The sequence below is a fragment of the Acomys minous genome, assembly GCF_964271855.1.
Source record: "Acomys minous genome assembly, chromosome: 10".
NCBI classification, from domain to species: domain Eukaryota; kingdom Metazoa; phylum Chordata; class Mammalia; order Rodentia; family Muridae; genus Acomys; species Acomys minous.
This window is the reverse complement of record NC_140491.1, coordinates 1,074,174-1,099,826: the sequence shown is the minus strand read 5'-3', so window position 1 is coordinate 1,099,826 and position 25,653 is coordinate 1,074,174. Positions and strand designations below refer to the sequence as shown.

Below are 25,653 nucleotides of genomic sequence, written 5' to 3'. Positions count from 1 at the left end.
TGATTGTATGAGCAAACCAAGGGTGAGAAAAGATTGAATGCAGATGAAGAGTAAGTGCAGGCCAGCAAAGAAAGCCCCTAACACCTAAGCTAGAGAGCAGAAGGAGCAAAAGAAATTCAGAAGCAACAGCAGAACACAGTGTTCCAGAAGCTGAGTAAAGAAAGTGCATCAAGGTGGCTAATCAATGGTGTGAGGTCTGGCTAACATGTCAAGTAATTTAAATACTGACCACATTGACCATCAAATTTAATAGTGTAAGGATCATGGGAACTTTGATATGATGGGACTATATGCAAACTATGAAATTAAGCAGATGAGAAATGGATGAGCAGAACTGTAAACAATAAGCATACTGATTTGTTAGGAAGATATGCCAGGGAAGGAAATTTTGGTGAGTTTGGAGATGGAAGAAATACCAAGGCAATGTCCTAAAGAAGGTGAAAAGGTACCAGATCAACTACAAAAAAAAAAAAGTTTGATTTTGATCATTTCCCCTTGGTGGGGAGGCCCCGCCTGCACACAGAGAAAGGGGAGTCAGGCTATGCAGATGAGACCTGACAGGCTAGGGTCATATGGTGGGGGAGGGCATCCCCTCTGTCAGAGGTCTAGGGGGTAGGAATAGGGAAGAAGAGGGAGAGAGGATAGAAACTGGAAGATACAAGTGAGGGGATAACAGTCAGGATGTAATCTGAATAAATTATAATAGCTTCTTATAAAAAAAGGTTTGAACCTTAGCTAGGAACACACAGAACTCATTCATCAAATCAGGAGAGAAGTCAAAATCTCCAGACACAAGCACAAGAGAAGTTTGGCTAATAGCAGTATTTAATAACCACAATCGCTCATGAAGAAAAGTAGCCCCATATCCCCCTCTTAAAATAGGTAAACTGAGGCAGCACTGTCCATTGAGATAACTTGCTTATAATAGCATGGAGGAAACTTGCTTATGATAGCATGGAGAAAACAAAGCCACCCAGACTCCAAAACCCAAGAAATCTGCATTAATTGCCTGAGTGGCCACACATCGTTCTGATAGAAATGTAGCGTCATCAGTGGGCCATTTCCATTCAGACTGTTTTCTCAGACTTAGATAGCATAATGAAGGACGACACTGGCAATGTAGTAAGCAATAAAACAAACATGGATGTGAAGGAGAGAAGCCTGTTCTTTAGGATCCCAAGTGTGGGATCGGAATGGTCTAGTGAGAGAACAGGTGATGTTAATTCACTAGAAGAGCAACCACCTTGTGCAGGAGCTTAATTGCTACCAAATGAAAAAGATCGTGTGAACAGACTCTAGGAGGAGATATATAAATGAGCCCAAAACTGGTGGTGGCGCGATTTGGAGACTTGGGATAGATTTGGCGAGAAAACCGCTGGAGGGAAGGCTTCAGAGCTCCAACTCCTGCTCCGGCTGAGGCTCTGGGGTCTGGTTACCCCAGGTTCCAGTGGAAGAAATCCTGTGGCTCCCAACTGGAGAATCGTTCCTCAGAACTAATATCCTTAAGGTTTTGTTGTTGTGTCCATTAATCCTCATTTCCTACTGTTTTGGTTAATCGGGTTATAACTGATGTAAGCTCGGTCACTAAGTTGTTAATAAAATATTCTGGTTAAGGAAACTGAGTCTAGGTGGATGGGATGGGTTGCCATAGGCATGGGAACTTTGTTCCTATGGAACTGAGATTACAAAACTCGGAGGTTTTCAACTTCTTGACTAAAGATGAGATGCCAATATAGTCATTTGACCTACATGATGGTTTGGTTTATTTACTTGTTGAATTTGTTCTTTGACAATTTTATGCATGTACATTCTTCTTACTGTCACCTTTCTTATTTCCCTCCAATGCCTATTATAACCCTTTCTCCTCTCTACAGTGCTCAGTCCTAAACAGAACATTTACACCATCTCCTCTAATGTTCAGGGAGCCTTATGCAAGAAAGAGGTGTGGAAACATTATAAGCTGAGAGATAGGAGAAATGACCACAAAATGTAAAAGACATGACATTACTGTGAGCTCATTGCAGTGTGGTCACCTGCACTGGTCCTGAATAATACTGGGGCTGCCAATAACTAATTGTGGATCAGGGCGGGACTAATGAGACCCCCCTGATGAATGATTGGCTACTAGTAGGTTCTCTAGGACAGCCATTGTCCTTAAATATTTAATGTATGCATACATTATTTTATGGTTTAAGTGTATTTCTTGCATGCATGTATTTCTACAGTACTCAGAAGAGGGGGATTGAATCTCTTGGAACCAGAGTTATAGATAGTTGTGAACCACATGGTAGGTTCAGGCAACTGAACCTGGTCCTCTTTAAGAGCAAGTATTCTTAACCACTGAGCCATATCCCTCGCCCATAATCTGATATTTTAAAAAAATAGCTCACTAGTTAGTCCAAACCAGCCTTGAGCTTAGCTGGTATTCTAGCCATGTTTCAAGCTTTCTATGATAGCCATGACTTTAGATATTTGATTAAAACAAGTGAAATATAAAAGGAAATAGGAAAGCTAGAGAGTAGAGAAGGACAATAACTCACCTGAAAGGCTGAAAGGCTGTCACCTAAGGCATAGCTTAACTACGTGTTGAGGCCCAACATGAGGAGCTCTAAGCAACATGTCATTTCCGCTTGTTTATCCTAGTGAGTCTGAAACTTTCTGCTGAACAACTTTTAAAAATAGAACCAATGCTTATGCAGTGACTCTATGGAGATAAATAAACTGATGGAAAGGTAAAGCAAGCAAACAAAAAACAAAACGGCCAAGCTTTGGAGTCAGGTGGACCAGATTCAACACCTAATTGTGATATGACTTTCATCACACCACTTCCTTGACTCTCTATTTTTTTATTTAATTAATTTATTCAGATTACAACTCAATTGTTATCCTATCATTTATATCCTCCCATTCCTCCCACTCTCCTGCTTTCACCCTATTCCCCTCCCCTGACTCTCAATTTCTGTATTTCTTAAGCATGCTTGAGTACAACCATCCTTAGGTTATTGTAAGAACTATTAAATATGAAATAAAAACAGTGGTCTTGTTCATTGAATTTTATTTTTCATTTACCGTTCTCACACCAGGCCAGCATCACTGGATATTTTTAAGCAGAAGTTAGGAATTCTGACCATGAGGCTGATTAAGTAGATATAAGGTACATTACAACTCTATATTGCAATAAAGCAAGGGAAGAGAATCCTAGAAATTAAAAGCATGGAATTGGAGGCAGACAGTCTTTGAACATAAATTTTAAGTTTATGCCAACTATATGAGCTTGGACAGATTAATCTGTCTATGGCACAATTTCTTGAATAAGATCAGGATTCAGCCAACAATACACACTTTTAGAAACAATTAAAGTGAGAAAAGAACATTTTAAGTTAGTAACAAATTATCCCTGAGCACTCAATGGTGGCTGTGCCTATTCTTAGCATTCACTGTGTGGGTTGAGTGTCCATCCTGTAAGGTGTGTTTCTACACCTCTCATGGCCCATAGAGCATCATTTGGATTGCCTTTGATAATATCTGCTATGTCTTAGAATCTCTCCAGGTTTGTTCAAACAAAACAGTAAAGAGGAATTTCCTTCTTTCCTATGCTCTGGGATTTTGTAGTTAGATTGGTAGGTCCAGAGGAGAGCTCAGCCATTGTGCTAGCACAGGAAACTCTGCTCATTATTTTCAAGTATTATACGCACTTTCATCTTTTGTGACACTGGATAATTCGGTGCCAAAGGGAAAAAAACGGCATGTGCCTAAGATACAAAGTCATCTTTAGTCACCCCCATATAAAAAGGGCAGTGAAGAATGCCACTTTTGGAGGAAGATAAAAACGTCTTTAAAGATTAGCCTCCTTTCTCTCTTTTATCTAGAGCTACACAGACCAAGTGAAATGTGCAGAGATTTCATTCCTGCTAAGAAGCTTAAGGAAACTGGGAGTCATAGCTGAGCACACCATTTATGGTGGAATATGGTGAAAATGCAGTACAATGAGATCTTTCATTCGAGGTCCTCCTTTCATGTTCTGCTTTTATTTCTATCTTTAGTATCTGTAGTATTCAAAGTGCTGCTTCTTCAGGGCTGTAAGAATAATCAGCCAGGCTTAAGTCACTTACAGTATCATTCTCGCATTGCTATGACCAGAATGCGTGACAAAACTACTTAATGGAGGATGCTTATATTTTGGCTCATGGTTTCAGAGGTTTAACCATCAAGGCAGCAAGTTTATGTACTGCAGAGCAGAGCAGCTCACCTCACAGCAGAGAAAATACAGAGAAAATAGGTGAAGTGGCCAGAAATAATAAACCCTCAAGAATGTCCACCACTGCCCATCTCCCAAAGCTTTACCCAGCATCCCCAAGTTTCCACAGTCTGCACAAAAAACCTCAGCCATCTGTGAATCCACTGTCCAAAGCAAGAGACTGAGGAAGATGCTGCATATTTAAGACCTAGTGTTCTGCCCCTAGTCCCCAAGGACCATGTCCATCTTATAATAAAAAATGCATTTAGTCCAATTCAGAACTCTACAGTCTCTGTATTGCTCAAAAGTCTAAATCCAGAACCTCTACTGAGTCATAGGGCCTAACAATGACCACTTGGAAAATCAAAGGACAAGTTTCAAGCATCCATTATACACTGGTAGAGAGTAAACATTTTCCTTCTAAAAGAGGAAACTAGAACACAGAAAGGGAGGACATAACCAAAACAAGAACAAAGCCCATCAGGAAAGACAGGAAGTCCATGAACTGTTCACCTAGCTTCAGGTGCATGGGGTGGTGTTGTTTGTGCTCAGTCAAGCTTTGTCAGCCTCACTCTTGTCTCTTTTGCCCTTCAGATCCTGCATAGCTTATCTCCTAGATTGGATCCAATGGTTGTCTGAGATTTTTATCAAACACTTCAAGTTCTTATCCTCCAATATACTGGGTTCTGGAGTATAGCTAATGATTCACTCTAATAGGTTCATCTGTCACCTTATCTTGGGTCCCCTTGTACATATTCTGTAGTTTCATGGGCTTTCCTGAAATCCCTTCCCTGGTACTAAAGAGATACCTCAGTGGTTCAGAGCACTTGTTACTCTTCCAGAAGTCATGGGTTCAGTTCCCAACACTCATGCACTGGCCTAAACCATCTCTAACTCCAGTTCCAGGTAATTCAACTGCCTCCTCTGCCCTCCATAAGCACCCATATACCTAAAATAATATACATGCCCTCATGACCAAGCATTCGTGTCCTCAACTTCTGAATGCCTGCAAAACCAGCCCGAAGAAGATCAAATCAAAGTCTTACAACAAAACTGAGTGCCATTAGACCATGCCTGCAACAGCTTCTGAATGTAGACACTTTTCAACCTAAATACTTCCCTATACGCACATGTGTAAGCAGAATACCTTGACAGTATTCTCTAATCAAGTGGATGTCCTTCAAATGGGTTTTCCAGTTTTAAACTCTGAAGCCTCCCAGTGTGGTGCTCGATAACTCTTGAAAGGACTTTATGATATCTTCTTATGAACCTACTAGAAAACGTCTTGATTTCTTTTTCTGAAGATGCTAATATCTTTTACAACTGTGGGTTTTATTTCTATAACTTAAACATGCTTTCTTTTGGGCCAAGTGGTAAAAGTTTTATATCTTAAAATATTTGAAAGATTTATTCATTTTTATTTTATATGTAAGGTATATTTGTCTACATTTATATCTGTGTACCATGTACATGACATATATGTGGACACCAGAGATGGCTTTAGAATCCTTTGTTATAACTAGATATATAGACAGTTGTAAAACACAATGTGGGTGCTTGGAACTCAATATAAGCAAAAGAAATAAGTGTTCATAATTGCCTAGTCATCGTTTGAGCCCATCCTCTTTGTTTTTCATCTTCTATCTCTGCTTTTTACTTATTAGTCTCACTGCAGATCTGTTAAAAAAAGCATCCAGAAATAACCATACCTATGCTGAGGTCTATGTTGTCTTGAAATTTCTCCTGCCAAAATATTAGCCCATTAATTTAGACCTGAGTCTTGTTGTTGTTGTTGTTGTTGTTGTTGTTGTTGTTGTTGTTGCTGTTGTTGTTGTTGTTGTTGTTGTTTTTCACTTTACATGCTGATTGTAGCCACCTCCTTCATTGCCTCCCTATTTCACTATTCCTCCCTCAAATCCTCTCCCTTATTTTCCTAATCCTCAGAAAGGGGGAGCTCTCCTCCCCTAACATATGACCTCAGCCTATCAAGTCTCATTTGGGCTGCCTGCATCCTCTTCCTCTGTGGCTTGGCAAGGTGCCCCCACCAGGGGAAAGTGATCAACATGTGGGCATCAGAGTCCATGTCAGAAGTAGTCCCTACTCCCCATATTATGGGACCCACAAGGAGACTGTGCTGACCATCTGCCACTTCTGACCAGAGAGTCTAGATCCTCACCATGCTTGGTCCTTGGGTGGTACATCAGTCTCTGCAGCACCCCCTTCCTCTGGCCTGATTTGTTGGCTCCATTGGCCTCCTTGTGGAGCTCTGACCCCTCCAGGTCCTTCTATCCCCCAACTCTCCCATAAGACTCCCTGTGCTCCACTCCAAAGTTTGGCTGTGAGTCTCAGCATCGGCATGGATCCCCTAATGGTTGGAGTCTTTCAGAGGACCACTATGGTAGGCTTGAAGCTCACTCACATTTTCAGGATGAACAAAGTGCAGGCAAATTCTTTGCCACAATTTAATATGAATGGGTTCTAGTATCCTTGTTCCCATCTGAAACCTCATGTGTATGGCCTTTGTAGACAATATTGTCTATATTCAGGTCCTGATCAGCAAGTCAAACAATATACTCCCAAACACCAATGACCTGCCACCTCTAGCCAAGCTCCATATTCCAAAATACCTACAGTCTCCCAAAACAGTACAACTATCTGGGGACCAGTGAGCCTATAAAGGACAATTCAGATTCAAACAGTGACATTTAGTTTTACTAGAAAATAATTATTTACTCCTTTTCAATATCTCTATAGAGATAGAATATAATAATAACAAAATAATTAGTCCACATAATATAGTCTAAAGAACAGAGGCAATGTTGAGTTAAACAGTATGTCTCTGGAATAATCTAGGTCATTTCTGTCATACTTCTCCATGCCTTCTGCTTTCTATAACTACAAATATGTATTGGGAAGACCCATTGACATGACCAATAATATGTGCGTGCCCTGACTCTGCTTCCTGACTGTTCTCATTTCCTGACTTTATTAGAGAAATAAAATACTGGGAGTGAAGTTCAATAAGCATAGACTCTGAGCCACTTTATACCTACTGGGACTTTTAGGTTCATCAATAAAAACAAGATAATAGATTCACATTAAAGTTTATAAATTAAGGAGATGTCAGTGTTGTACTAACCAGAACAACTGATGAGCACCTGAGCATTCCAAGATTTTATGGGTTGAATATGAATTGTTCTCCACAGCCTCATATGATGAAGTTGGTATCTAGCTTATGGTACTGTTTTAAGATGTTTTGGAAATGTATATGGTACCTACATGGAAGAAACTGGTTCCTGGGTTGTGTCTTTCACTGTTATTCCTGGCCCCTGGTCCCTTTTTTCTACTTCTTAGCTTCCAAGTTATAAGAAACCTGCCTTCCTGTATAGACACAGAAATCACAGAGCAACAAACTGGCTGTCAGAATGCTCTGGACTTAAAGCTTGTCAAGTCAACCAACTTATCTGGCCAAGCTTTAGGCATTATAATCAGACCACTGGGGGCTGCCAGGTGCCCATGCCTTATTGCAGTGTGCCCATTTTCAATATCGGAGTCAGCCTTAGTTATCACCAAATAGACACATAGTATAGTCTAACCTGATCTCATCACTTACCAGCAAGATGTCCTTAGGCAACATTCGCACATTTCCTCTGAACTTTATTTTCCCTTATAGCATGTAGAGGTTTTAAACAATGTATATTCCATAAGATTTTTTAATTAAAGGCAAAATTTAATGTAAAACACTTGTGTAGAACCCAGCCCAGTATTGTGATGCTAATATTGTTAGGTGTTAGGTGTTAGTTTCTATACTACTTCTTTCCAAGAGAAATAGAAACATAGCTTATCCATTCATTTGTCAATGTTGTTGAGAGACCACTACATATGATTCACTGTACTTGGTGCTGTTATGAAATGATCATTAAAAGTGAAAATGCCCCATGGTTTCTTGTGTCCCTGGTCTATCCATCAACTGGCATCATGAGAGACATCCATCTTATAGTCAGATTGTCTCTGTGTTGTGCAGAAAACAAAGAAATATTCCAAAACTAGAGACAAAAGCCTCTGATATTCTGAATACATATTTTATTCTTATCATTGTTGTAGGATGTGGACAAAGATCCTTTTGAATTAAAGTATACTTAAGATTCCAGTTTTGATTAAAAGTGACCAGCATACATATTAATACTATGCTCTCTGTACAGATACATACAGTAAAGGAAGAACAGCATAAGCATACACTGTACTCTCATGCAGATGGAGACTCCCTTAGGTAATGAATTTCAATTCGGCTACTTTTTAAACCAACATTGACTAAACTTGGTGTATGCAAATGCATACTCAAATATATTTCTTTACATTTCTTGAGATTTGTCTTCACTAGAACTTTATTTCCTTCTGTATGTTTCTCCTAAATCCTGTGTGTATTTCCAGTGAGTTCATAATTATTGTAAGAGTTGGGTGCACTGAAACATGACATTAATCTTAGCACTCTACACACAGAGCTAAACATATATCTGTGAGTTTAAGGCTAGTCTACTATACATGGTGAGTTCCAGGCCAGCCAGAGATACATAGTGAAAGGGGAAAACCCTGTATCAAAAACAATAAAAACAAACAGTAATTACTATAACAACAACAGCCTCTGTTTGTCAAAGGTAAGTGCTGGTACCATTTCACTTAACACTTGCACCACTCTGGAAACATGAATCTCTTATTTTTGGTTACATATTTAGAAATAGATAGAAATATATGCTTATTTTGAAAATATACACATACTGCTTGCACATTAAACATAAACCTATATTTTATCAATAAATATCTGAAAGTGATCAGCATCATATGTGGTGAAGCCATCCAGTCTTCCCAATGTTTGTGTTGCTTCCAAATATTTGCTGTCAGTTTTGATTACAGCCTAGTTTTTAATACACAGCCTTAGAACCATTTCTATGATCTTCCTCAAGTCAATGCTCATTTGTATTTATCGATAGATAGTCCTGGTTTTTGCAGATGCTCTTGACTTTCATTTCATCTCATTTTTCTTCTTGCTATAATATGGTAATGGTGTCTGGAAATATTTGTATTTCATACTGGCCGTTTCCTGAAATTGTCAAAAGCTACTGAATTATATTTTGAAAGTAAATTTTTTCAAAACTTTGGAGTTTCTTTAGATTTATCTCAGTGGTAAAGATGCTTACACAGCAGGCTTGTGGCCCCGGGTTCAATCCTCAGTATTGCCAAGAAAACAAAAACTTCAGGGAGTCTATTTTATTTTTGATTAATATTAACAATAATAACATTTCATTAATTATATTTTCTTTGAATTTCATCCCTATTGTGAATTGTGTATGTAATTGATTTATAGTGTGCCTTGCATGGAGGTTCACAGAGATTTTAATCTCTTCTATTGATTGGCATTCTGAGATTTATTAAAATTGAAATTTAAAGCTTATATAATAAGTCTAGGTTTTCTTTTCTCAGCTCTCTGAGTATTGTTCCAGTTTACTACCATTCTGCCCTGTTGTGCAGTTCCTATTGGACTTACTTTGAAGCTCTTTTGTCATCCCATTCATGTTGCTTAATATCTTTTTTACTATTTTCCTTTTTTCTGTCTTTTAAAGTGAATTCTGGACATTTCTTAAGTTTATTATTTTCTTTGGGTTTTTTGGGGGGATGGTTTTTTTTGGTTCACTAACTTGGGCTTCTGATGTGTCAAATGTGCCACTTACTTGTCATTTGGAAATTTGATTTCAATAACTGTGTTCTGATGAGTTGCTTTTACTATCACATAAATCTTTTATTATTTTATTTATGACATTGACTTCTTTTGAATGAATATTTTTATTAACACAGTAATTATGTATATTTATGTGATTTGTATGACAATTTACAATGTCTAAATATATAAATATATATACATATATATAATGGATAACATATCTGTGACTGTTAATCATGCAAGAACAAAAATATTTTTCAGATTGTACAAGAACAAAATGGTTAAGAACTTCAATACTGACTTAGATGTCTAAGTTCTATTTCTTGCTTCATCTACTTCTACCATGTTGCTCTTGAATAGATAGCTGCCTAATCTCTTCTTTCATGTACCTCAGCCACAAGTGGCCAAAAAAACAATGCCTTTTTTAATAAGGTTATTAGAAGAACAGTGAGAAATATGTATAAAGCTATTAGAACAAAACATTATAGATAATTTGAGCTTATGAGTAGCTTTTATTGATGCAATTATTACTCTTATGATTGCTATTACCTTAAGGGTAAGATTTCATGGTATTTGTTTTCTCTTTGTGTTTGCTAAATCTTACTTATTAGCTCATCTTCCAAGTGAGATTGCTCTTGCGGGCATACTGGGTTATAATCGCTTCTCAGCAGGGTAGACTGGCAGAAGCTTTAGCCCCAAACAAGAGAAGATGTGGCTATGTGTATTTCTTAGTCACATTTTCTTGAACCAAGGCTCCAGATATGACTGGCAGGCCTTGCCATCTCCTTGCTCTGTGTTAAAGAACAGTATGGTGGGCTCCAAAGCAGATCAGTAGCTTCATATGAAGGCAGACCTGAAAAGTATGTATGATTTGAGCGCCAGTTTTCTTTAGTATGACTATAGGTACTGATAACTGCACCTGAAAGTGATTGACCGTGTTGTTTTAGCAATTACAAGAACTTAATCATGGGAACATGAATGACATTACTTAAGATATCCTAGAAAAGTCAAGAGAGAAATCTCTTGATATTTCTTCCTCTGTCTCCATTGTGTCTCTGTGTCTCTTTCTCTGTCTCTCTCTGTCTGCCCCTCTCTCTCTCTCTCTCTCTCTCTCTCTCTCTCTCAGTGTGTGTGTGTATGTGTGATAACCATGTATCTCTACTAATGCATAATGATACAATATCTTCTAAACTCCAAGGTGGTATTCAGGATATTAGACAGAGTAGATGAGATACATTCCAGAAAACAAAGTGTGACATTCAAATATCCAAATAATCAAATATATTTTAATAAGACAATTTGATAACAAATAATCCAGTAGACTCCCATGTTGATAAAAAAAATATAGTATTGGGGGTGGGTTTTTTGTTTCTTTGTTTGTTTGTTTGTTTTTGAAACAGGGTTTTCTTGTGTAACCTTGGCTGTCCTGGACTTGCTTTGTAGACAAGGCTAGCCTTGAACTCACAGCCATCCACCTGCTTCTGCCTCCTTGAGTACAGGCATTGCACCACCACACCTAACTGAGATATAGGTTTTGAAATTTAGAAGGGTAAAAGTTTTGATTCTTGTATTTACAAAGAACACCATGTGATGCAAATCTAAGCTCTTATCACATAGCATAAGGACATCATAGGGAATTTCATAACTATCCTTCAGGTAGTTCTCTTCCAACTTCTCTCATGGCCCTTTATACATAAAACAAAAGCTGTTGTGACAGTTAGACTTCATTCAGTCCAGATATATAAAGCTCTCTGGCATTTAAAAACTGTGGCAATAAAAGAATGTCTTTGTCCTAGTAATGCTGACTCTAGGATGTTGTTGTTTGTTTGTTTTACAAGATTAACCCCAACATATAATTTTGCTATGAAATTTTGGGGCTTTTGTGTATAACACCCCTACTGCTACACATAAACCTTGTACATGCTACACAAATCTCCAGACCTTGGTTTTTGAGACAAAAACTCACTAGGTAGAAAAGACTGACCTTGAATTCAGTTATGTAGCTCTAGCCTGAGCACAAATTCAGAAGCTTTCCACCTCTGAATCTAGACAACTGGGAATATAGATGTGTGCAACCCTACCCAGATTTATTTCTTGAAGTTCATATTTCATCCATAATAGAGGTCAGTATAGTGATTCATTTAAAGTACAAATCACATGGCTGATGTTTAAAGAGAATATATCAATTACAGGTTTATATAACAGTTTTATGGTTCCCACATAGTTGATGTGTTTCAGGGATAGTAAAATAACTGTTAGTATGAAGGAGAAAGATGATGACAAATACAATGGTTATATTCCCAGCTTATTCTATGTAAAAGAGAGAGAGAGAGAGAGAGAGAGAGAGAGAGAGAGAGAGAGAGAGACAGAGACAGAGACAGAGACAGAGAGACAGAGAGAGAGAGACAGAGACAGAGAGAGACAGAGACAGAAACAGAGAGACAGAGACAGAGAGACAGAGACAGAGAGACAGAGACAGAGACAGATGTACATGTGATTTAACATTTGATTTTGAGCTTGCCTTTCCTACTTTGGTTCATATTTGGTCATTTCATGCTGTTAATTTAGGAGAGGCACAGCCGTCTGACTATTTTCCAGACCTATGAATGTATAGCCTATGTATTATATCCTCAAAAGAATTCTGACCTTTTATTATTCTCCTAAGCTCCACATAGATTTTTCCTGTTTATTTGAAGCTATGGAGCCACTGATATCTTTCTGTCTATAACACCTCTATAATCCTGTTAATGTTGCTATGTATAAATGAAGTCATGATTATCAACTTACCAAAACTCAGATAAGTCACATTTGCTGTGTTAATCTGTTCTACTTTCAACTCTTTTGATTCTGAGCTCAGTTCTGTGTACCATTCAATGTCACTGACATACAGCTTTATTCATATGCAAAGCATGTAGAGAAACTATTTGTATTCGATCCATCTGCCCTTTTAAGTTTAATCTCTCTACCAAGTCATCCACAACCCTTGAATGAAAGCTTGACCCTTTCAGTCATTCTTTTTTCTCTCTCACTGTGTAGCTCTTGCTAGCCTAGAACTTGCTATGTGCCCAACTTTGAATTTGCACAGTTCTGTCTGCCTCTATCTCCCAAGACCTAGAACTTAAGGTCTGGGCCAGGACTCCAGGCTTTCAACTTTTTAATCCTTGGTTTTATTCAATAGAAATGTCATGTTGTATTATAGCTCTTAATCTACTTTCTGAACATTTATTATGTTTAAAAATTAACTCCAACACTCACTACAGTAAACTACTTCTTTTGTCTCTTTATTCTTGGATACTAGAAAGACATTGGAGGAAATTATTCTTCATCACTTACCTTTCTCCAAATTACCTATATACCTATCATCCTGACAGGAACTAGAAATCTTATAACTGCTGCATGTTTCATTAACATGTTATTGTTTCTCCATATTTCTATAAAGATAAATTTTATGCATTTCCCTATCACTTAAGACTCAGTACATTGCAAATGTGTACTTTTATTACCCAACAAGGGAATTACTAAATGGGTTATTTGATCAGTGAATGTAGAAATAATTCAGTTTCTTTTTAAAAAAAAAAGAGGAGGAAGAGGAGAAGGAGGAAGAGGAAATGGAGGAGGAGAAGAAAAGGAAGAAGGAGGAGGAGGAGATGATGATGATAAGCTTTGCTCTCCATCTTACCTTAACTTACCTTCCTTTACTACTCATGAGCTGCAGGGGTACGACTCTCCTTTTGCACTGTACTGATAATGTCACACCCAGTACTTTCCCCAAGCTAGTGGGTTAGTTGGTTAGTGGTTTCTTTACTTTAGTCACACGCCTTGTACTAGGTCAGATAACAGAAGATAATATAGATTCAAGGACTGTAATAGGTTGGACTTAGCAGAGATTAACTTTTTTTTGTACTCTTAACAGAAAAAAAAATTTGGCCATAGAAAATGGCATGGATGCCTGTGTTCTCGGACAACCTGACTTTTAGTGATGATATTGCTAAAGATTGATAGCCTCTGTGGTATTTGCTTAGAAGGAGATGCGTGAACTCAGAGATAATTTTGCATGTGAGGTTTCTATCACATACTTCAGTGGATACAGGTGAAAGACTTCCCAGGATTCTGAGGCCGACTTGGTTATCACAAAATAACTTATTTTAGAAACCATGATTACTTATGTTTTTGTTTTTATTTCTTCCTGAACTGTGTCTAATGTTACAGTATAGCAGGTCTTCCTAAGGCCCCACACACCTGCCTTTACTGTTCTCAAGAAGGCATTCTAGATAAGTTACTTTGGTTTATTTCTGTGCTGAGGATGTCCTGCTGAATTTGACACTCAGAAAATATTCTCTTGGCTTTTATTTGCAAGGGGGTAATTTGTCAATATTCATCCCCACCCTTTCAAAAGGAAAATTCTTAGAACATAAATGTTCACTGAAATCCTTCAATTTTGCCCCAGGCTATACTTATGAGGAGTGTTGGAAGGAGCCAAGCTTGGTGATTCTTGGAAAATTGTTTATACATCTTCCCACTCTGAAGTTAAAGGTCACAGCTTATACAAAATCAGTCACATACAACAATGAATTCGATTTCAGCCTCATATTTAAAGGTCAATGCCTGATCTTCCTGATATAAGATATATGAAATTCTCACAGCTCCATGCCCTATTGTGAAGATTTGTAATGTATTAGTAAGGGGAGCAATGGAATCAGACAAAACAGTATTCAGAATCCAGTTTTCCTATCTGCTGCTTAGCTATGGAACACACTCTCTATGCTCCAATTTCCTCCTCTGAAGATGCTAGTAACAGAGACTTCTACATAGGATTTTCATATTATATGCATATTATATGGCATTGTGTGTAAGCTACCCAAAAGTAAGAAGCCCTCAACATATGATAATCATTAATGATATAAAACAATACATCCTCAAAGAGTGGGGTGACATGATTTAAAAAAAAAAAAAGAACTGAATTGCAAATATTTGCTCTAACTGAACTGCAAGTCCTTGCTCTGGAGCACTGTGGCGCTGTGCCTTACAGATGACAGGAGCAGATTGCTGCTCACTTTGGAACATGATCCTTCTGTTCAGATGTCTCAAGGGAGAGCATCATGCATGGCTATGCTAAACTTAACCAAGTGAAGACATAAAGAGATGTTCAAAATTGGCCAAGGCTGGCCTATAATATATATAGCTTTTCCCCCTTAGAAGGTTCCCAAAGCATTTAACTGAATGTCTTCACAAGTACTGTGACTACCCATAATATTACACTGACGGTGAGAATAAAACTACCAAAGGCCCAACAGATAGAAGTTTTATATGTTCTTTATTTTTAATAATTCATACATGTGTGAAACATGGCATCCACATTGGTTTCCCACCAACAACTCCCCCGTAATTCCCCAAACACAACATTTACCCCTTGTCACTTCATGGGCTCTGCTACTTTTAACTGTTTGTGAGGATCCCATACATTATTTCTATATTTATTTCTACCACCTCCAACTCTTTCCGTGTCTCCTCACTTCCTCACGCCCTATTGTTTTTTAATCATATTACTAAACAAGTACATAGCTACACATACACACATATGAATATACATACATACTGAGTCCATGCCATTTTACTTCTATGTGCATTTGTTCAGAATTAACCACTTAGGGTTGGAAAGGCCATCATGGGCTCAGCCCCAGGGAAAACCAGTTCTCCCTTTCTCTGCAGCTGTTGACTGCCTACAACATGAAATTCTGTGCCATCCATGTTGGCACATCCATTGTGCAGGCCTCATTCACAGTTATGCTGATGAGGTTTCATTTGTGCAGTACCCATATCAGGTCTATAAGACACTATAATTCAATTAGTGCTGCTGGTCTGTGCATGAATGGGTAGGGAGCATCCATGGAAGCAGGAGTAGCTTACTAATAGCCATAGCCTAAAAAAACAAGTCTCCTTCTTCAGCAGCTAACAACTGCCAATAGCTCCTCACCAAGAGCCAGGGCATAGAGAGCATCTCTCTCAGCTGTGGTGCTATTGTGGATGACATGATCATGGTCAGGTCTTGCTTTAAGCAACATTTCATACATGTGTTTTGAGTTTTAGAAGCCACTCATCTGTGTGTCTGAGGAAGGAGAGGAGTTCCAAAGCAAACACCATAAAATCAAATCTGGAGCATCAACAAAGGCCACCTGGTCACTCTGGGTTCTTAGCTCAGTGTGCTTCTCATCATGGCAATTAAACTATTTTTCAAATTATGCATTCGTTTGTATTTTGATTAGTAGCTCTGAAGGCCACATGTGCTCAGGTTTGTGATTACATGAGCTGTGTTTTATGGACTGCTTGTGCTTCAGTGACTGGGTCATAGTCAGCACACAATGTGTGTACATACATCCTTGGATGTGCTAGATAAAGGACTTAATACATACGGCACAAATGTAAATCTAAACAGAATTCCTTACCTTCAAATTAGAGCCTAGCCGTCCCGTGAATTCAGTGTCTGCTTTGGGTTTCCTTTTTAGACTGAATATGTATTTTATTCACCAAGTATTTTTCAGTTGGTGTTTTTTTCACATCTAAGTGTCCTTCAAGGAGAAGGTTGTATTTGAGGTGTCAAGGTAATGTGCTGCTCTTGTCTTACTACATCAATACTCTTCTCTGTAAATTCATAGTTTCAAAAAGTACTGCTCTTCTTGGAACTCAGTGTTTGACAGAAATCCAATGTTCTTTAGAAGGGAAATAAAGAAATCATTCCCCCTTTCTTCTTTTATGATGCATGCAGGAAACTAGTCTAAAAGAAGGTAAGGGACATAAGAGAAGTATGCTAGGAAGCTAAAGCAGACTACATTAATAACATCTAAAAAATGAATGTAGCTACTTATTCACTTTACATCCAGATCATAGCCCCCTCCCTCCTCTTCTCCTGGCCCCACCCTCTGCTCGTTACCCCATACCCCATTCTTCCTCAGAAAAGGGGCCCTCCCCCAACCCACGCCAGTTCATCAAGTCTCATCAGGACCAAGTCCATCCTCTTCCCCTGTGGCCTGAGGAGGCAGCCACATCAGGAGGAAGTGATCAAGAAGTAGGCAATAGAGTTCATGTCGGTGACAGCCCCTTCTCCCCTTACTAGGGGACCCACATGAAGCCTGAGCTGCCTGTCTGCTACTTCTGTGTAGAGGGCCCAGGTCCAATCTATTCGTGGTCCTTAGTTGGTGCGTCAGTTTCCACAAGCCCCTCTGGGCCCTGCTAAGTTGGCTCTGTTGGTCTCCTTGTGGAGCTCCTGTCACTTCCAGGCCCTTCTATCCTTCTCCCCCACTTTCCCACATACTCCCTACACTGTGATTAAAGTTTGGCTGTGAATATCAGCATCTGTTTTGATCCACGGCGGGGTGAAACCTCTCAGAGTACAGCTATGCTCAGCTCTATAACATCATGTTTTCTCAATCTGTTTGAAGATGTTTGATATACTCACACAGTTAAAGTTCTCTTAATCATTAAGTTAATGCATGACTTCACAGTTTCTTTAAATTCAAACTGCTGGGTTGGACATTACAATAAATGTCAGTATCAGGCAACTGCTCTATGTAGTTAGCCCCTGCACACACGTTCACAAACTTTTGGGAAACACCAGCCATATAATGCAAAGGACAGAAGCCTAAATCTTTCAATGAAAACTGTGAACAGAATATAGATTTTTTTTAAAGATGGTGACATTTGAGCTGACATTTGAATTTGTAAGTTACCCTTAGAAAGAAGAGATGAATATATTGAAACAGTTATCAGAGCAACATACACACTTGCAGTGAACAGAGAGGACATTGTGTCATGAAAGCACAAGAGCCAAGTCAAGACAAAAAAGATTCCCTGACAACTGGAAAAATGGCTCAGTGGTTAAGAGTACTTGCTGCTTTTCCAGAATATGAGTTCAGTTCCCAGTTCCAATAGAAGGTGACTCACAACCACTTGCCACTCTAGTTCCAAGATCTGGCTCTTTCTTCTGACTTTCACCTTTACTGCAACACACATGCACATCTTATTCACAAACACTGATACAGATGCACATGCATTAAATATATAGACAAATATAGATGAGAGAGAGAGAGAGAGAGAGAGAGAGAGAGAGAGAGAGAGAGAGAGAGAGAGAGAAATAGTTCCTGAACACATTGCTTTGACAATAGAAACAATCCAAGTTTTGGAATCAGGAAAATAAAAATTTGTATGTGTGTGTGTGTGTTTATGTGTGTGTGTATGTATATGCTACTATGCAATGTGTGCTGGATGCATTACATACATTGTCACTTTTAATCTTTCCAACATGACTGTTAGTATCTGTATATATTCCCTCCTGAGCCTCTGAAAACTACCAAAACAATTTACATACACTTTTAAATCATCTAGATTCAAAGCATAGCAAATACCCAATATGAAGACAAAAGAGACGAGACATGAGCCTAAAATTCTGTTAGGTTAAAACGATTAAAAAAAAAACTGTAAGACAGGAGACGAAGGCTAAACTCCAATCAGCGTCAGTAAAATGCTCTCAGACTGGAAAGTCTAATGCGCATCGTCACCTGAGGACCCTGTGGAAATAAATATGTATTTCAGTTCATTAGGTCTTCTGTAGAGACTGACGTTCTGGGGAGCTCATCTTGCTTGCTTAGGTTCTCATCTACTACCCCATGCTGTGAGCTTGGGGAATTCTAGATGTTTGACAGATAACGTGGAGTAAATCTATGCTGGTTTTCTGAACGTAAGACAACCTATTCTTTGGTTTTCTAGAGATTTAAGATGTTACAACTTGGTTTTTAAACATTCATAGCAAAGTACTTATTTTTACTCCTTGTTCTTGTTCGTCCCTTCACCTGGAAAGAAAAAAACCAAATGACAAGCAAAACACACATAGAGGATCAGAAAATCACCAGCACACGCGATGGCTAGTTGACTGCTGAATGTTCCCTAACGGTCTGTATGATGAGCGTGGGATCTACGCCTGTCGCTGGGCCACAGCACAAGGTGTGAACCTGTCGCTGGGCCACAGCACACGGTGTGAACCTGTCGCTGGGCCACAGCACACGGTGTGAACCATTCCCATATTTATTGTAACCTTCCGAAAGTCAATTAGAGCACGAAGCATATACAAATGAATTTTGGGAAGTAAACTGCTGAAAATTCCTTTCCTTTTTAACCATGTAATAATGCCATTGAAAATATAGTAAACTTTTACATTTGTTTTTATTTTGGATGTAAAATTCCCTAAATTATTTTTCTATTCTCAATGTTACATGTGTTTTGGAAGTAATTTTAAAGTCCAAGATACTCAAACACTGCTGTGAGGAAAAGAAGTGGGAAGGCAGGAGGAACTAACTAAAACATCACAAGGAGCTAAAAAGTAAGTTAGTAACGAAACTAAGTACCTATAGTTTAAGCAAAAACCTAATAAGTGATGCAAAGCTAAAAATATTTCCCTCTATGCAGATAGAGAGAATTCTGATTAAAAATCACAAACTGGGGCATAATCTTTAAATGATAATCATTTAAATTAGCAGTTCAAGGACTTACATTGTTTCCAAGCTATAATTCACATCCTTTCCTGGTGTTGTCCTTGCATTTCAATTTCATATCAGAGTAGAAGACATAATTGCATCTCTGGAAGAGGTTTTTGAACAACAAGTGCCAGAGTCCTGTGTTTTCAAGGCTTGTGAGAAATGGCATGAGAACTCCAGTGTACTAACCAAGGCCACCAATTATATGTTGTCCTTGTCCAGGAGTTTTGAATGCCACTGCAACATTCCAAAGGATTTTGAAGCATTCCTAAAGACTTTAAAACATGTTAGCTATATTATTTTGTGGGAAAGACAATAAAAACACAATTTAGTCACACTCAGATTTAAACAAAATCAAAAATAAATCTTAAAATTCAAGAGGACATTTATATTTGTTAAGTTCATAACAATCATTTTGTTGTATTATATTATCAACTATTTAAAGCATTCACACCATTTATTTCCAAAGTACTAGAAATGGTTCCAAGATTACAATAAAGTTTGGACAGTTTAGAAGTAAATAAAAACAGATTCCATCTAAAGAGCAGATTTTTGTTAGGTGTATAGCAGCTTTGAGTGTTCATGTTTGAATGTAATTAAATATCTGAAGTTTCTCCCTCTACATAAATATAAACACTTTAGAATGTGAGTTTAATCTCCAATTTTGTGTTGTGTAATAGTCCTGCAAAGTTAAGGATATTTATTCTATTTTTTAAACTCAGAATTAAAAAAGTAAAAGTAATAGTAGATCTAATAGCTGAGAGACTCCATCAGTGTTTGCCATCACTAAGAAGGGTGTCTTACGGGCTGCTTCTGCATGACTTACAAGGCAGGTGAGGTTTACTCATTTAATTTTTGTAAAAGTTATGTCACATGAGTCTATTTGTATCTTCATTTTCCAGATGCATAAATCAAGTCTAAGGGATCTGAATAGCTTCAGATTCATTTAGCTAAGAAGTAGATAAGCTAAATTTGAAAGCAAGGTACTCAGGCCTGTAAGTCAACATGCATAACTGTTGAGGAAGTTGTGAGGTTATCTATTCTAAAAACAAAGAAACCTGGCTCTGGCATAAGGTGCCTTCAAGTGAGGTCACATTGACAACTTAGTCTTTCTTCCTCAATATTCTCACCCATAAAATTAGATCATATTTTCCCCAGAGCTTTAATGATGATAATTAAATGAATCATATATCAAGTATCAGGTAAATAAGAGATTTTTCTCTAAGAAGCTACGCACTGAACGTTTTATCTGAATCTAACTTTTTGTATGTTGAAAATGACAACCTACATAACGAACCTTAGTTCAAACTGACTTTATGAATACAATGATTTTGGGCCAGAAAAATACCAAAATCTAGAGAACATGTAAATATATACACACATTTACATAATGGACTGAAGTGTAATTGATACCCAAGTCCATGGTTCTTCATTGACAGACTCCACCATTTCACATTGGTAAGGCAGGATTACATAAAAGCTGATAGATATCACACTGAGATCTTCATGAGCAAGAAAAGCTCAGTAGCTTCTTTGTATCTTCTGAATTCTGAGCAAAACACATGATTTCAGATACAATGTTCAAAGGTGAGACTCAGTGGGTGATTGTTTTGAGGACAGCACCAAACTATACCCCTTGAGTCTTCAATTTTTCATCAGTTCCACTAGCTGTAAAATGACTCATGCTTCCACTTAAGCACACTCATCTTAAACTCACTAACATGGGGCCTTGATTTCTTACAAAACTCATGTCAAGGTAATTAAAGCAGGGCACGAGCTCAGCACTGAAGAATAGAATTGACACCGTCTCACAAAATCATCTGTTGCCTGGAATGTGAATCAGACATACCATAGACTCAATGAAGAGGATGTATTTCTTCAGCGAGCCCAAGTACCACACAATAATTCATTTTCATTGGCTAAACTTTATTTGAAGAAAATTATCACTTCCAGTTCTCAATTCTATAAAAATGAGATGAATACAGAGTTATCACTTGACTTTACTGGATCTTTTCACAGTCTAGAACAAGGCTTTATTAAACTTATAATTTTACTTTTAGTTGTTTTGCTTCAATAAGAGAATGATAATTCTGAGTTTTTTTTTTACAACAAATGCTGTACCTTGTGATGAATCATCAGATAGGTGTTATTCAAACAACCATGCCTGTACACAAAATATAACAATTTGAGTGCATTCTTGAGATTTAATAAGATATTTCAATATGATGGTTTATGTTTTATTTTGTCTTTTATTTTGTTAGCTAAGAACCAAGTCCGTACGCTCATAATATCCATTCTGTATTCACACTACCATGTGTGTGTGTTTGTGTGTGTGTAAATCTCTTCTAAGGAACTTCCAATGACCTCTCAGAGTTATAATTTGCCAGGGAATAAGAGTAATCCATCAAGGAAAAATTGCATGTGTAAGGACTGTAAAGGCTGTGAAATGATTCAGCAATCATTAGAATGAAAATACTCAAATGGATTAAAATTGGGCACTGATTTTTAGATATTCATCCAAAATGTGCTTTTTAAAAGAAGTTTAAATGGGAGGGAGGGAGAAATGGGAGGATACAAGGGAAGTGATAACCATTGAGATGTAATATGAATAAATTAATAAAAATTTTATAAAAAGAAGTTTAGTGTTCCATCTATTAGATTAAAGTATAGCTAGATCAACCACCCTCCTACACTATCACTATACTTGTGTAGTGTTTTGCAACAAGTGTTCTATAGAGTAGTTATTCACTTCCTCATCTGACTCACCAGAATGCAAGCCAAGTGAGACCAGTATTCCTGGGGTCCTTCTTACTTGTAGTTACTGTGTGTCCTGCAGACTCTTGATGAACACTTGTAGAGTGTCAGGAGAGAAACTGAGGCACAGCAACTTCTAAATAACTTGTGTGGGACAGAAAATGACTAGAAAAGGAAATTTAGAAGCATGATTCTTAACTCTTCTGGAAATCTGAGTGAAAACCAAGTATCCTACAGAAGTGGTAGACAGTTCTGAAAATTACTACAGTTCCCTGAAGTATCTCAATTCATCATGTATAGAAAGACTAATCTTCGGTACAGTTTTATTTTGCTGCAAAGCATAGGACGTCTTATATACACACATGTGTTTAATCTATTCTTTTATGGTAGTGGAGTGGACTTATTCACAGCATTTTATTTTTCTTAGTTATTTAGGCTCTGGTCCCCCCCCCATCCCACTGTGCTCTTAATTCATAAGTGACAATGTGGCACAGTAGTAAGCCTCGTCTGCTGTCCTATTTTTTTTTGTTGACCTGATGGAGTGACCATCTAGAACTCTCAGTGTTTCCTTGGTATCTATAACTAAACCTGGTTGAAGCAAATATGTCCTTTCCCCTGACTAAGTCAGTGGTCACTCTCTTATGTGTACACTCGGGGACCCTGACTATCATGGTGCTCTCTAACCCCAATATCAACACATGAAGTCTATGTTTTCCCTTCTGGAATACATGCTTCTTGATGTAAGAGACCATATTCTTTTTTTAAAGGTTTACTTATTTATTATTTATACAATATTCTGCCTGCATATGTGCCTGCATGTAAGAGAGGACATTCGATCATATTATAGATGGTTGTGAGCCACCATGTGGTTGCCTGGAAATGAACTCAGGACTTCTGGAAGAGCAGACAGTGCTCTTAACCACTGACCCATCTCTCTAGGCCTAAAAGACCATGTTCTATAGATTTTATTGGTCTTGAGCTCCAGGCCAGTGCCACTTCAATACTATGTTTGTTAGGAAAAATAATATTATTATGCTTTTAGTATGCCATTCAATATTCAAACCCATTATAATATCATTGATAAGTTTATCATTTAAAATGTGACAATTTCCCATTGTGTCTGTATCCTAGAGCCTCGGTGTTTTCCTCTTAGCATAAAATGTGATCCTCAATACTTCTTTGGTAGATAAATTTCCAACTCTGTTTCTCTCCTTCTCAGCCATTTATCAAAAACGGTGCCACATATCATGGGTTAAAGTTGGAACATTTTCTCTGGGGGTGAGGAAACTAGCCAAATTAAAGCCAATGTAAGAAAGTGTTTCATAAGCCAATATTCTTCCTGATCAAACAGCTGAGAACTTAGGTAATCCTCACTAAGCTATCAGCACTGTTTAAAGGCAGGAAGTGACTTTCAAAACTTCACAGTTTTCAGGAGAAGTAAATTTTAGGATAGATAAGATTATTTGGTGAATGAAGGAATAGAAACGAGAGATTTCCTTGTTGGATTAATCATAGCAAAAGAGTGGCTGCTACTGCCCTTTGAATCATAAGTGCAAAGCATTACAATACCATTAGAAACTGAATTACTTCTAATAATGTAGACACCCACAAATCACTTCTTGAAGGAAAGGGGCAGCAGATGTATCTTTAGAGACATTGGATGTCATGAGGAATAGGAGAGAAAACAATTTCTCCATGTATATGCATGCTTGAGGTTGATCTCTCTCTTTTTTAAATTATAATTTATTCAGCTTACATCCAGGTTGTTATTCCCTCCCTCACTTGTATCTCCCCATTCCCACCCTCCCTCCCTCTTTCTCCCTACTCCCCTCCCCTAGACCTCTGACAGAAGGGGACCTCCTCCCCCACCACATGATCACAGCCTGTCAAGTCTCATCTGGATAGCCTGCTGTAGTCACCCAGTTTGTAGAAGACTGAATGTGTGAGGATGTGTGGAATACTTAAATGCCCACCTAGTGAGAACTGTTTCTCTCAGTCCTGCTTAGACAGTGGAGGCAGCAGAGAACTCATTTTGTTTCCATTCTAGTCCTTGAATATACACTTTCCAGACACCATGTTCTCATAGCGAAAGAATGAACACAATAGGGGTTCTCTGAGGCCCCTGTATATTCGGCTGATGAATACCAACTAGACAACCACATTATGAGGAAACCAGTGTCTGCTTCTTTGTTTTGTAAAGAGGTAGTCTGTGCAGTTGGAGGCTTTCTGAGAGGTTTCCATGATAAGATTTCCCTGGGGGTGGGAAAGAGTCCTTTAGACTGGCCATGAAGGGTGTCAAATCACTCTTCAGCACTGTAGGCATGGTAGCTCATGTCTATAATCCCAGCACATGGGAAACTATGTCAGAAAGATCAGGAACTCAAAAAAGTTTGAGGGTAGCCAGCATGGGTTCATAAGAATCTGCCTCAGAAAAACAAAGACAAGTTTTCTTGTTATCCCATATAAAGGACATGACTTCCTGAAACAGTGGGGCTGATTTTGTGTTAGCATTGTTTTCAGGATGTATTTTAAATCTTCTTTTCTCTCTAATGGACGAGTCTGTGTGCTGTGAATGCCTACGAGATCACCCCATAGGTCAGACGGTATCTGAAGCCTATTGCTCCTTACTTATAAGAATGCTTAGAAAATACTTAAGCCAATAAAAGCTAAATTAAAATATCTGTTCCTTAATTGAAGGCCAAGAATGATTGATTAGACATAGATTCTTGAAGTGTGAGGAGAGTCCACACTAGCAAATGCTGGGCCAGACAAAGAGCCATTGCCATGCTTTAAGGCCACATGGATGCCCGTTAGGCCACTTAATCTGAAACAAGATAAGTTGTCATATGCTTCTATTCTAATATACCATAACATATAATATCATAACATGGTGTGGGTTTCTTTTTACATATATACGACTTTGGTTGTAATTGGTCCTCTTTGGTCTATGATATCTAGGGTTTGGGGTGATGTGTTTGTTTCATACTTTCAAGCAATTGTATCTTCATTAACTGGTTTAGGAAACAGCCCTTTTCCGAACTGATAATGAATCACATGGGAGAGTCACTGGCCTTTCCACTGATGTCTCTTAAGGGGTGACCACTGCCAGGGGTCTGATCTGGACCATGTTCCCTATGACCCCATTCGTTATGAATATTCACTCATAACAATGAATGGTTTCAGGAATTCTATAATAAATCATGATAGGTTTTTTTTTCATTAAAAGAGATAGAGGATCTAGACAGGATCGGAAACAGCCATGCACTTAATGGGATGCACAAAAGCAGAGATGAGTCGGAGTTGTTTTGCAGATAAAAGCATAGCAGTAATGATTTTCAGAAAAAAAAAAATGTCCTTGAACTTAAAGATTGTATTCAAACTGTGTGTATAGATATGGGCCATTCTCCCTAATTTCATTTCCA

The 25,653-nt window shown here is 38.1% G+C and overlaps 1 protein-coding gene across 2 annotated transcripts in view; it reads left to right on the top strand.

The window, feature by feature from the left end:
• Positions 1-25,653, top strand: part of GABRB1 (gamma-aminobutyric acid type A receptor subunit beta1) — a 458,545-nt gene that overhangs the window by 209,592 nt on the left and 223,300 nt on the right. The gene's annotated exons all lie outside the window — the stretch shown is intronic.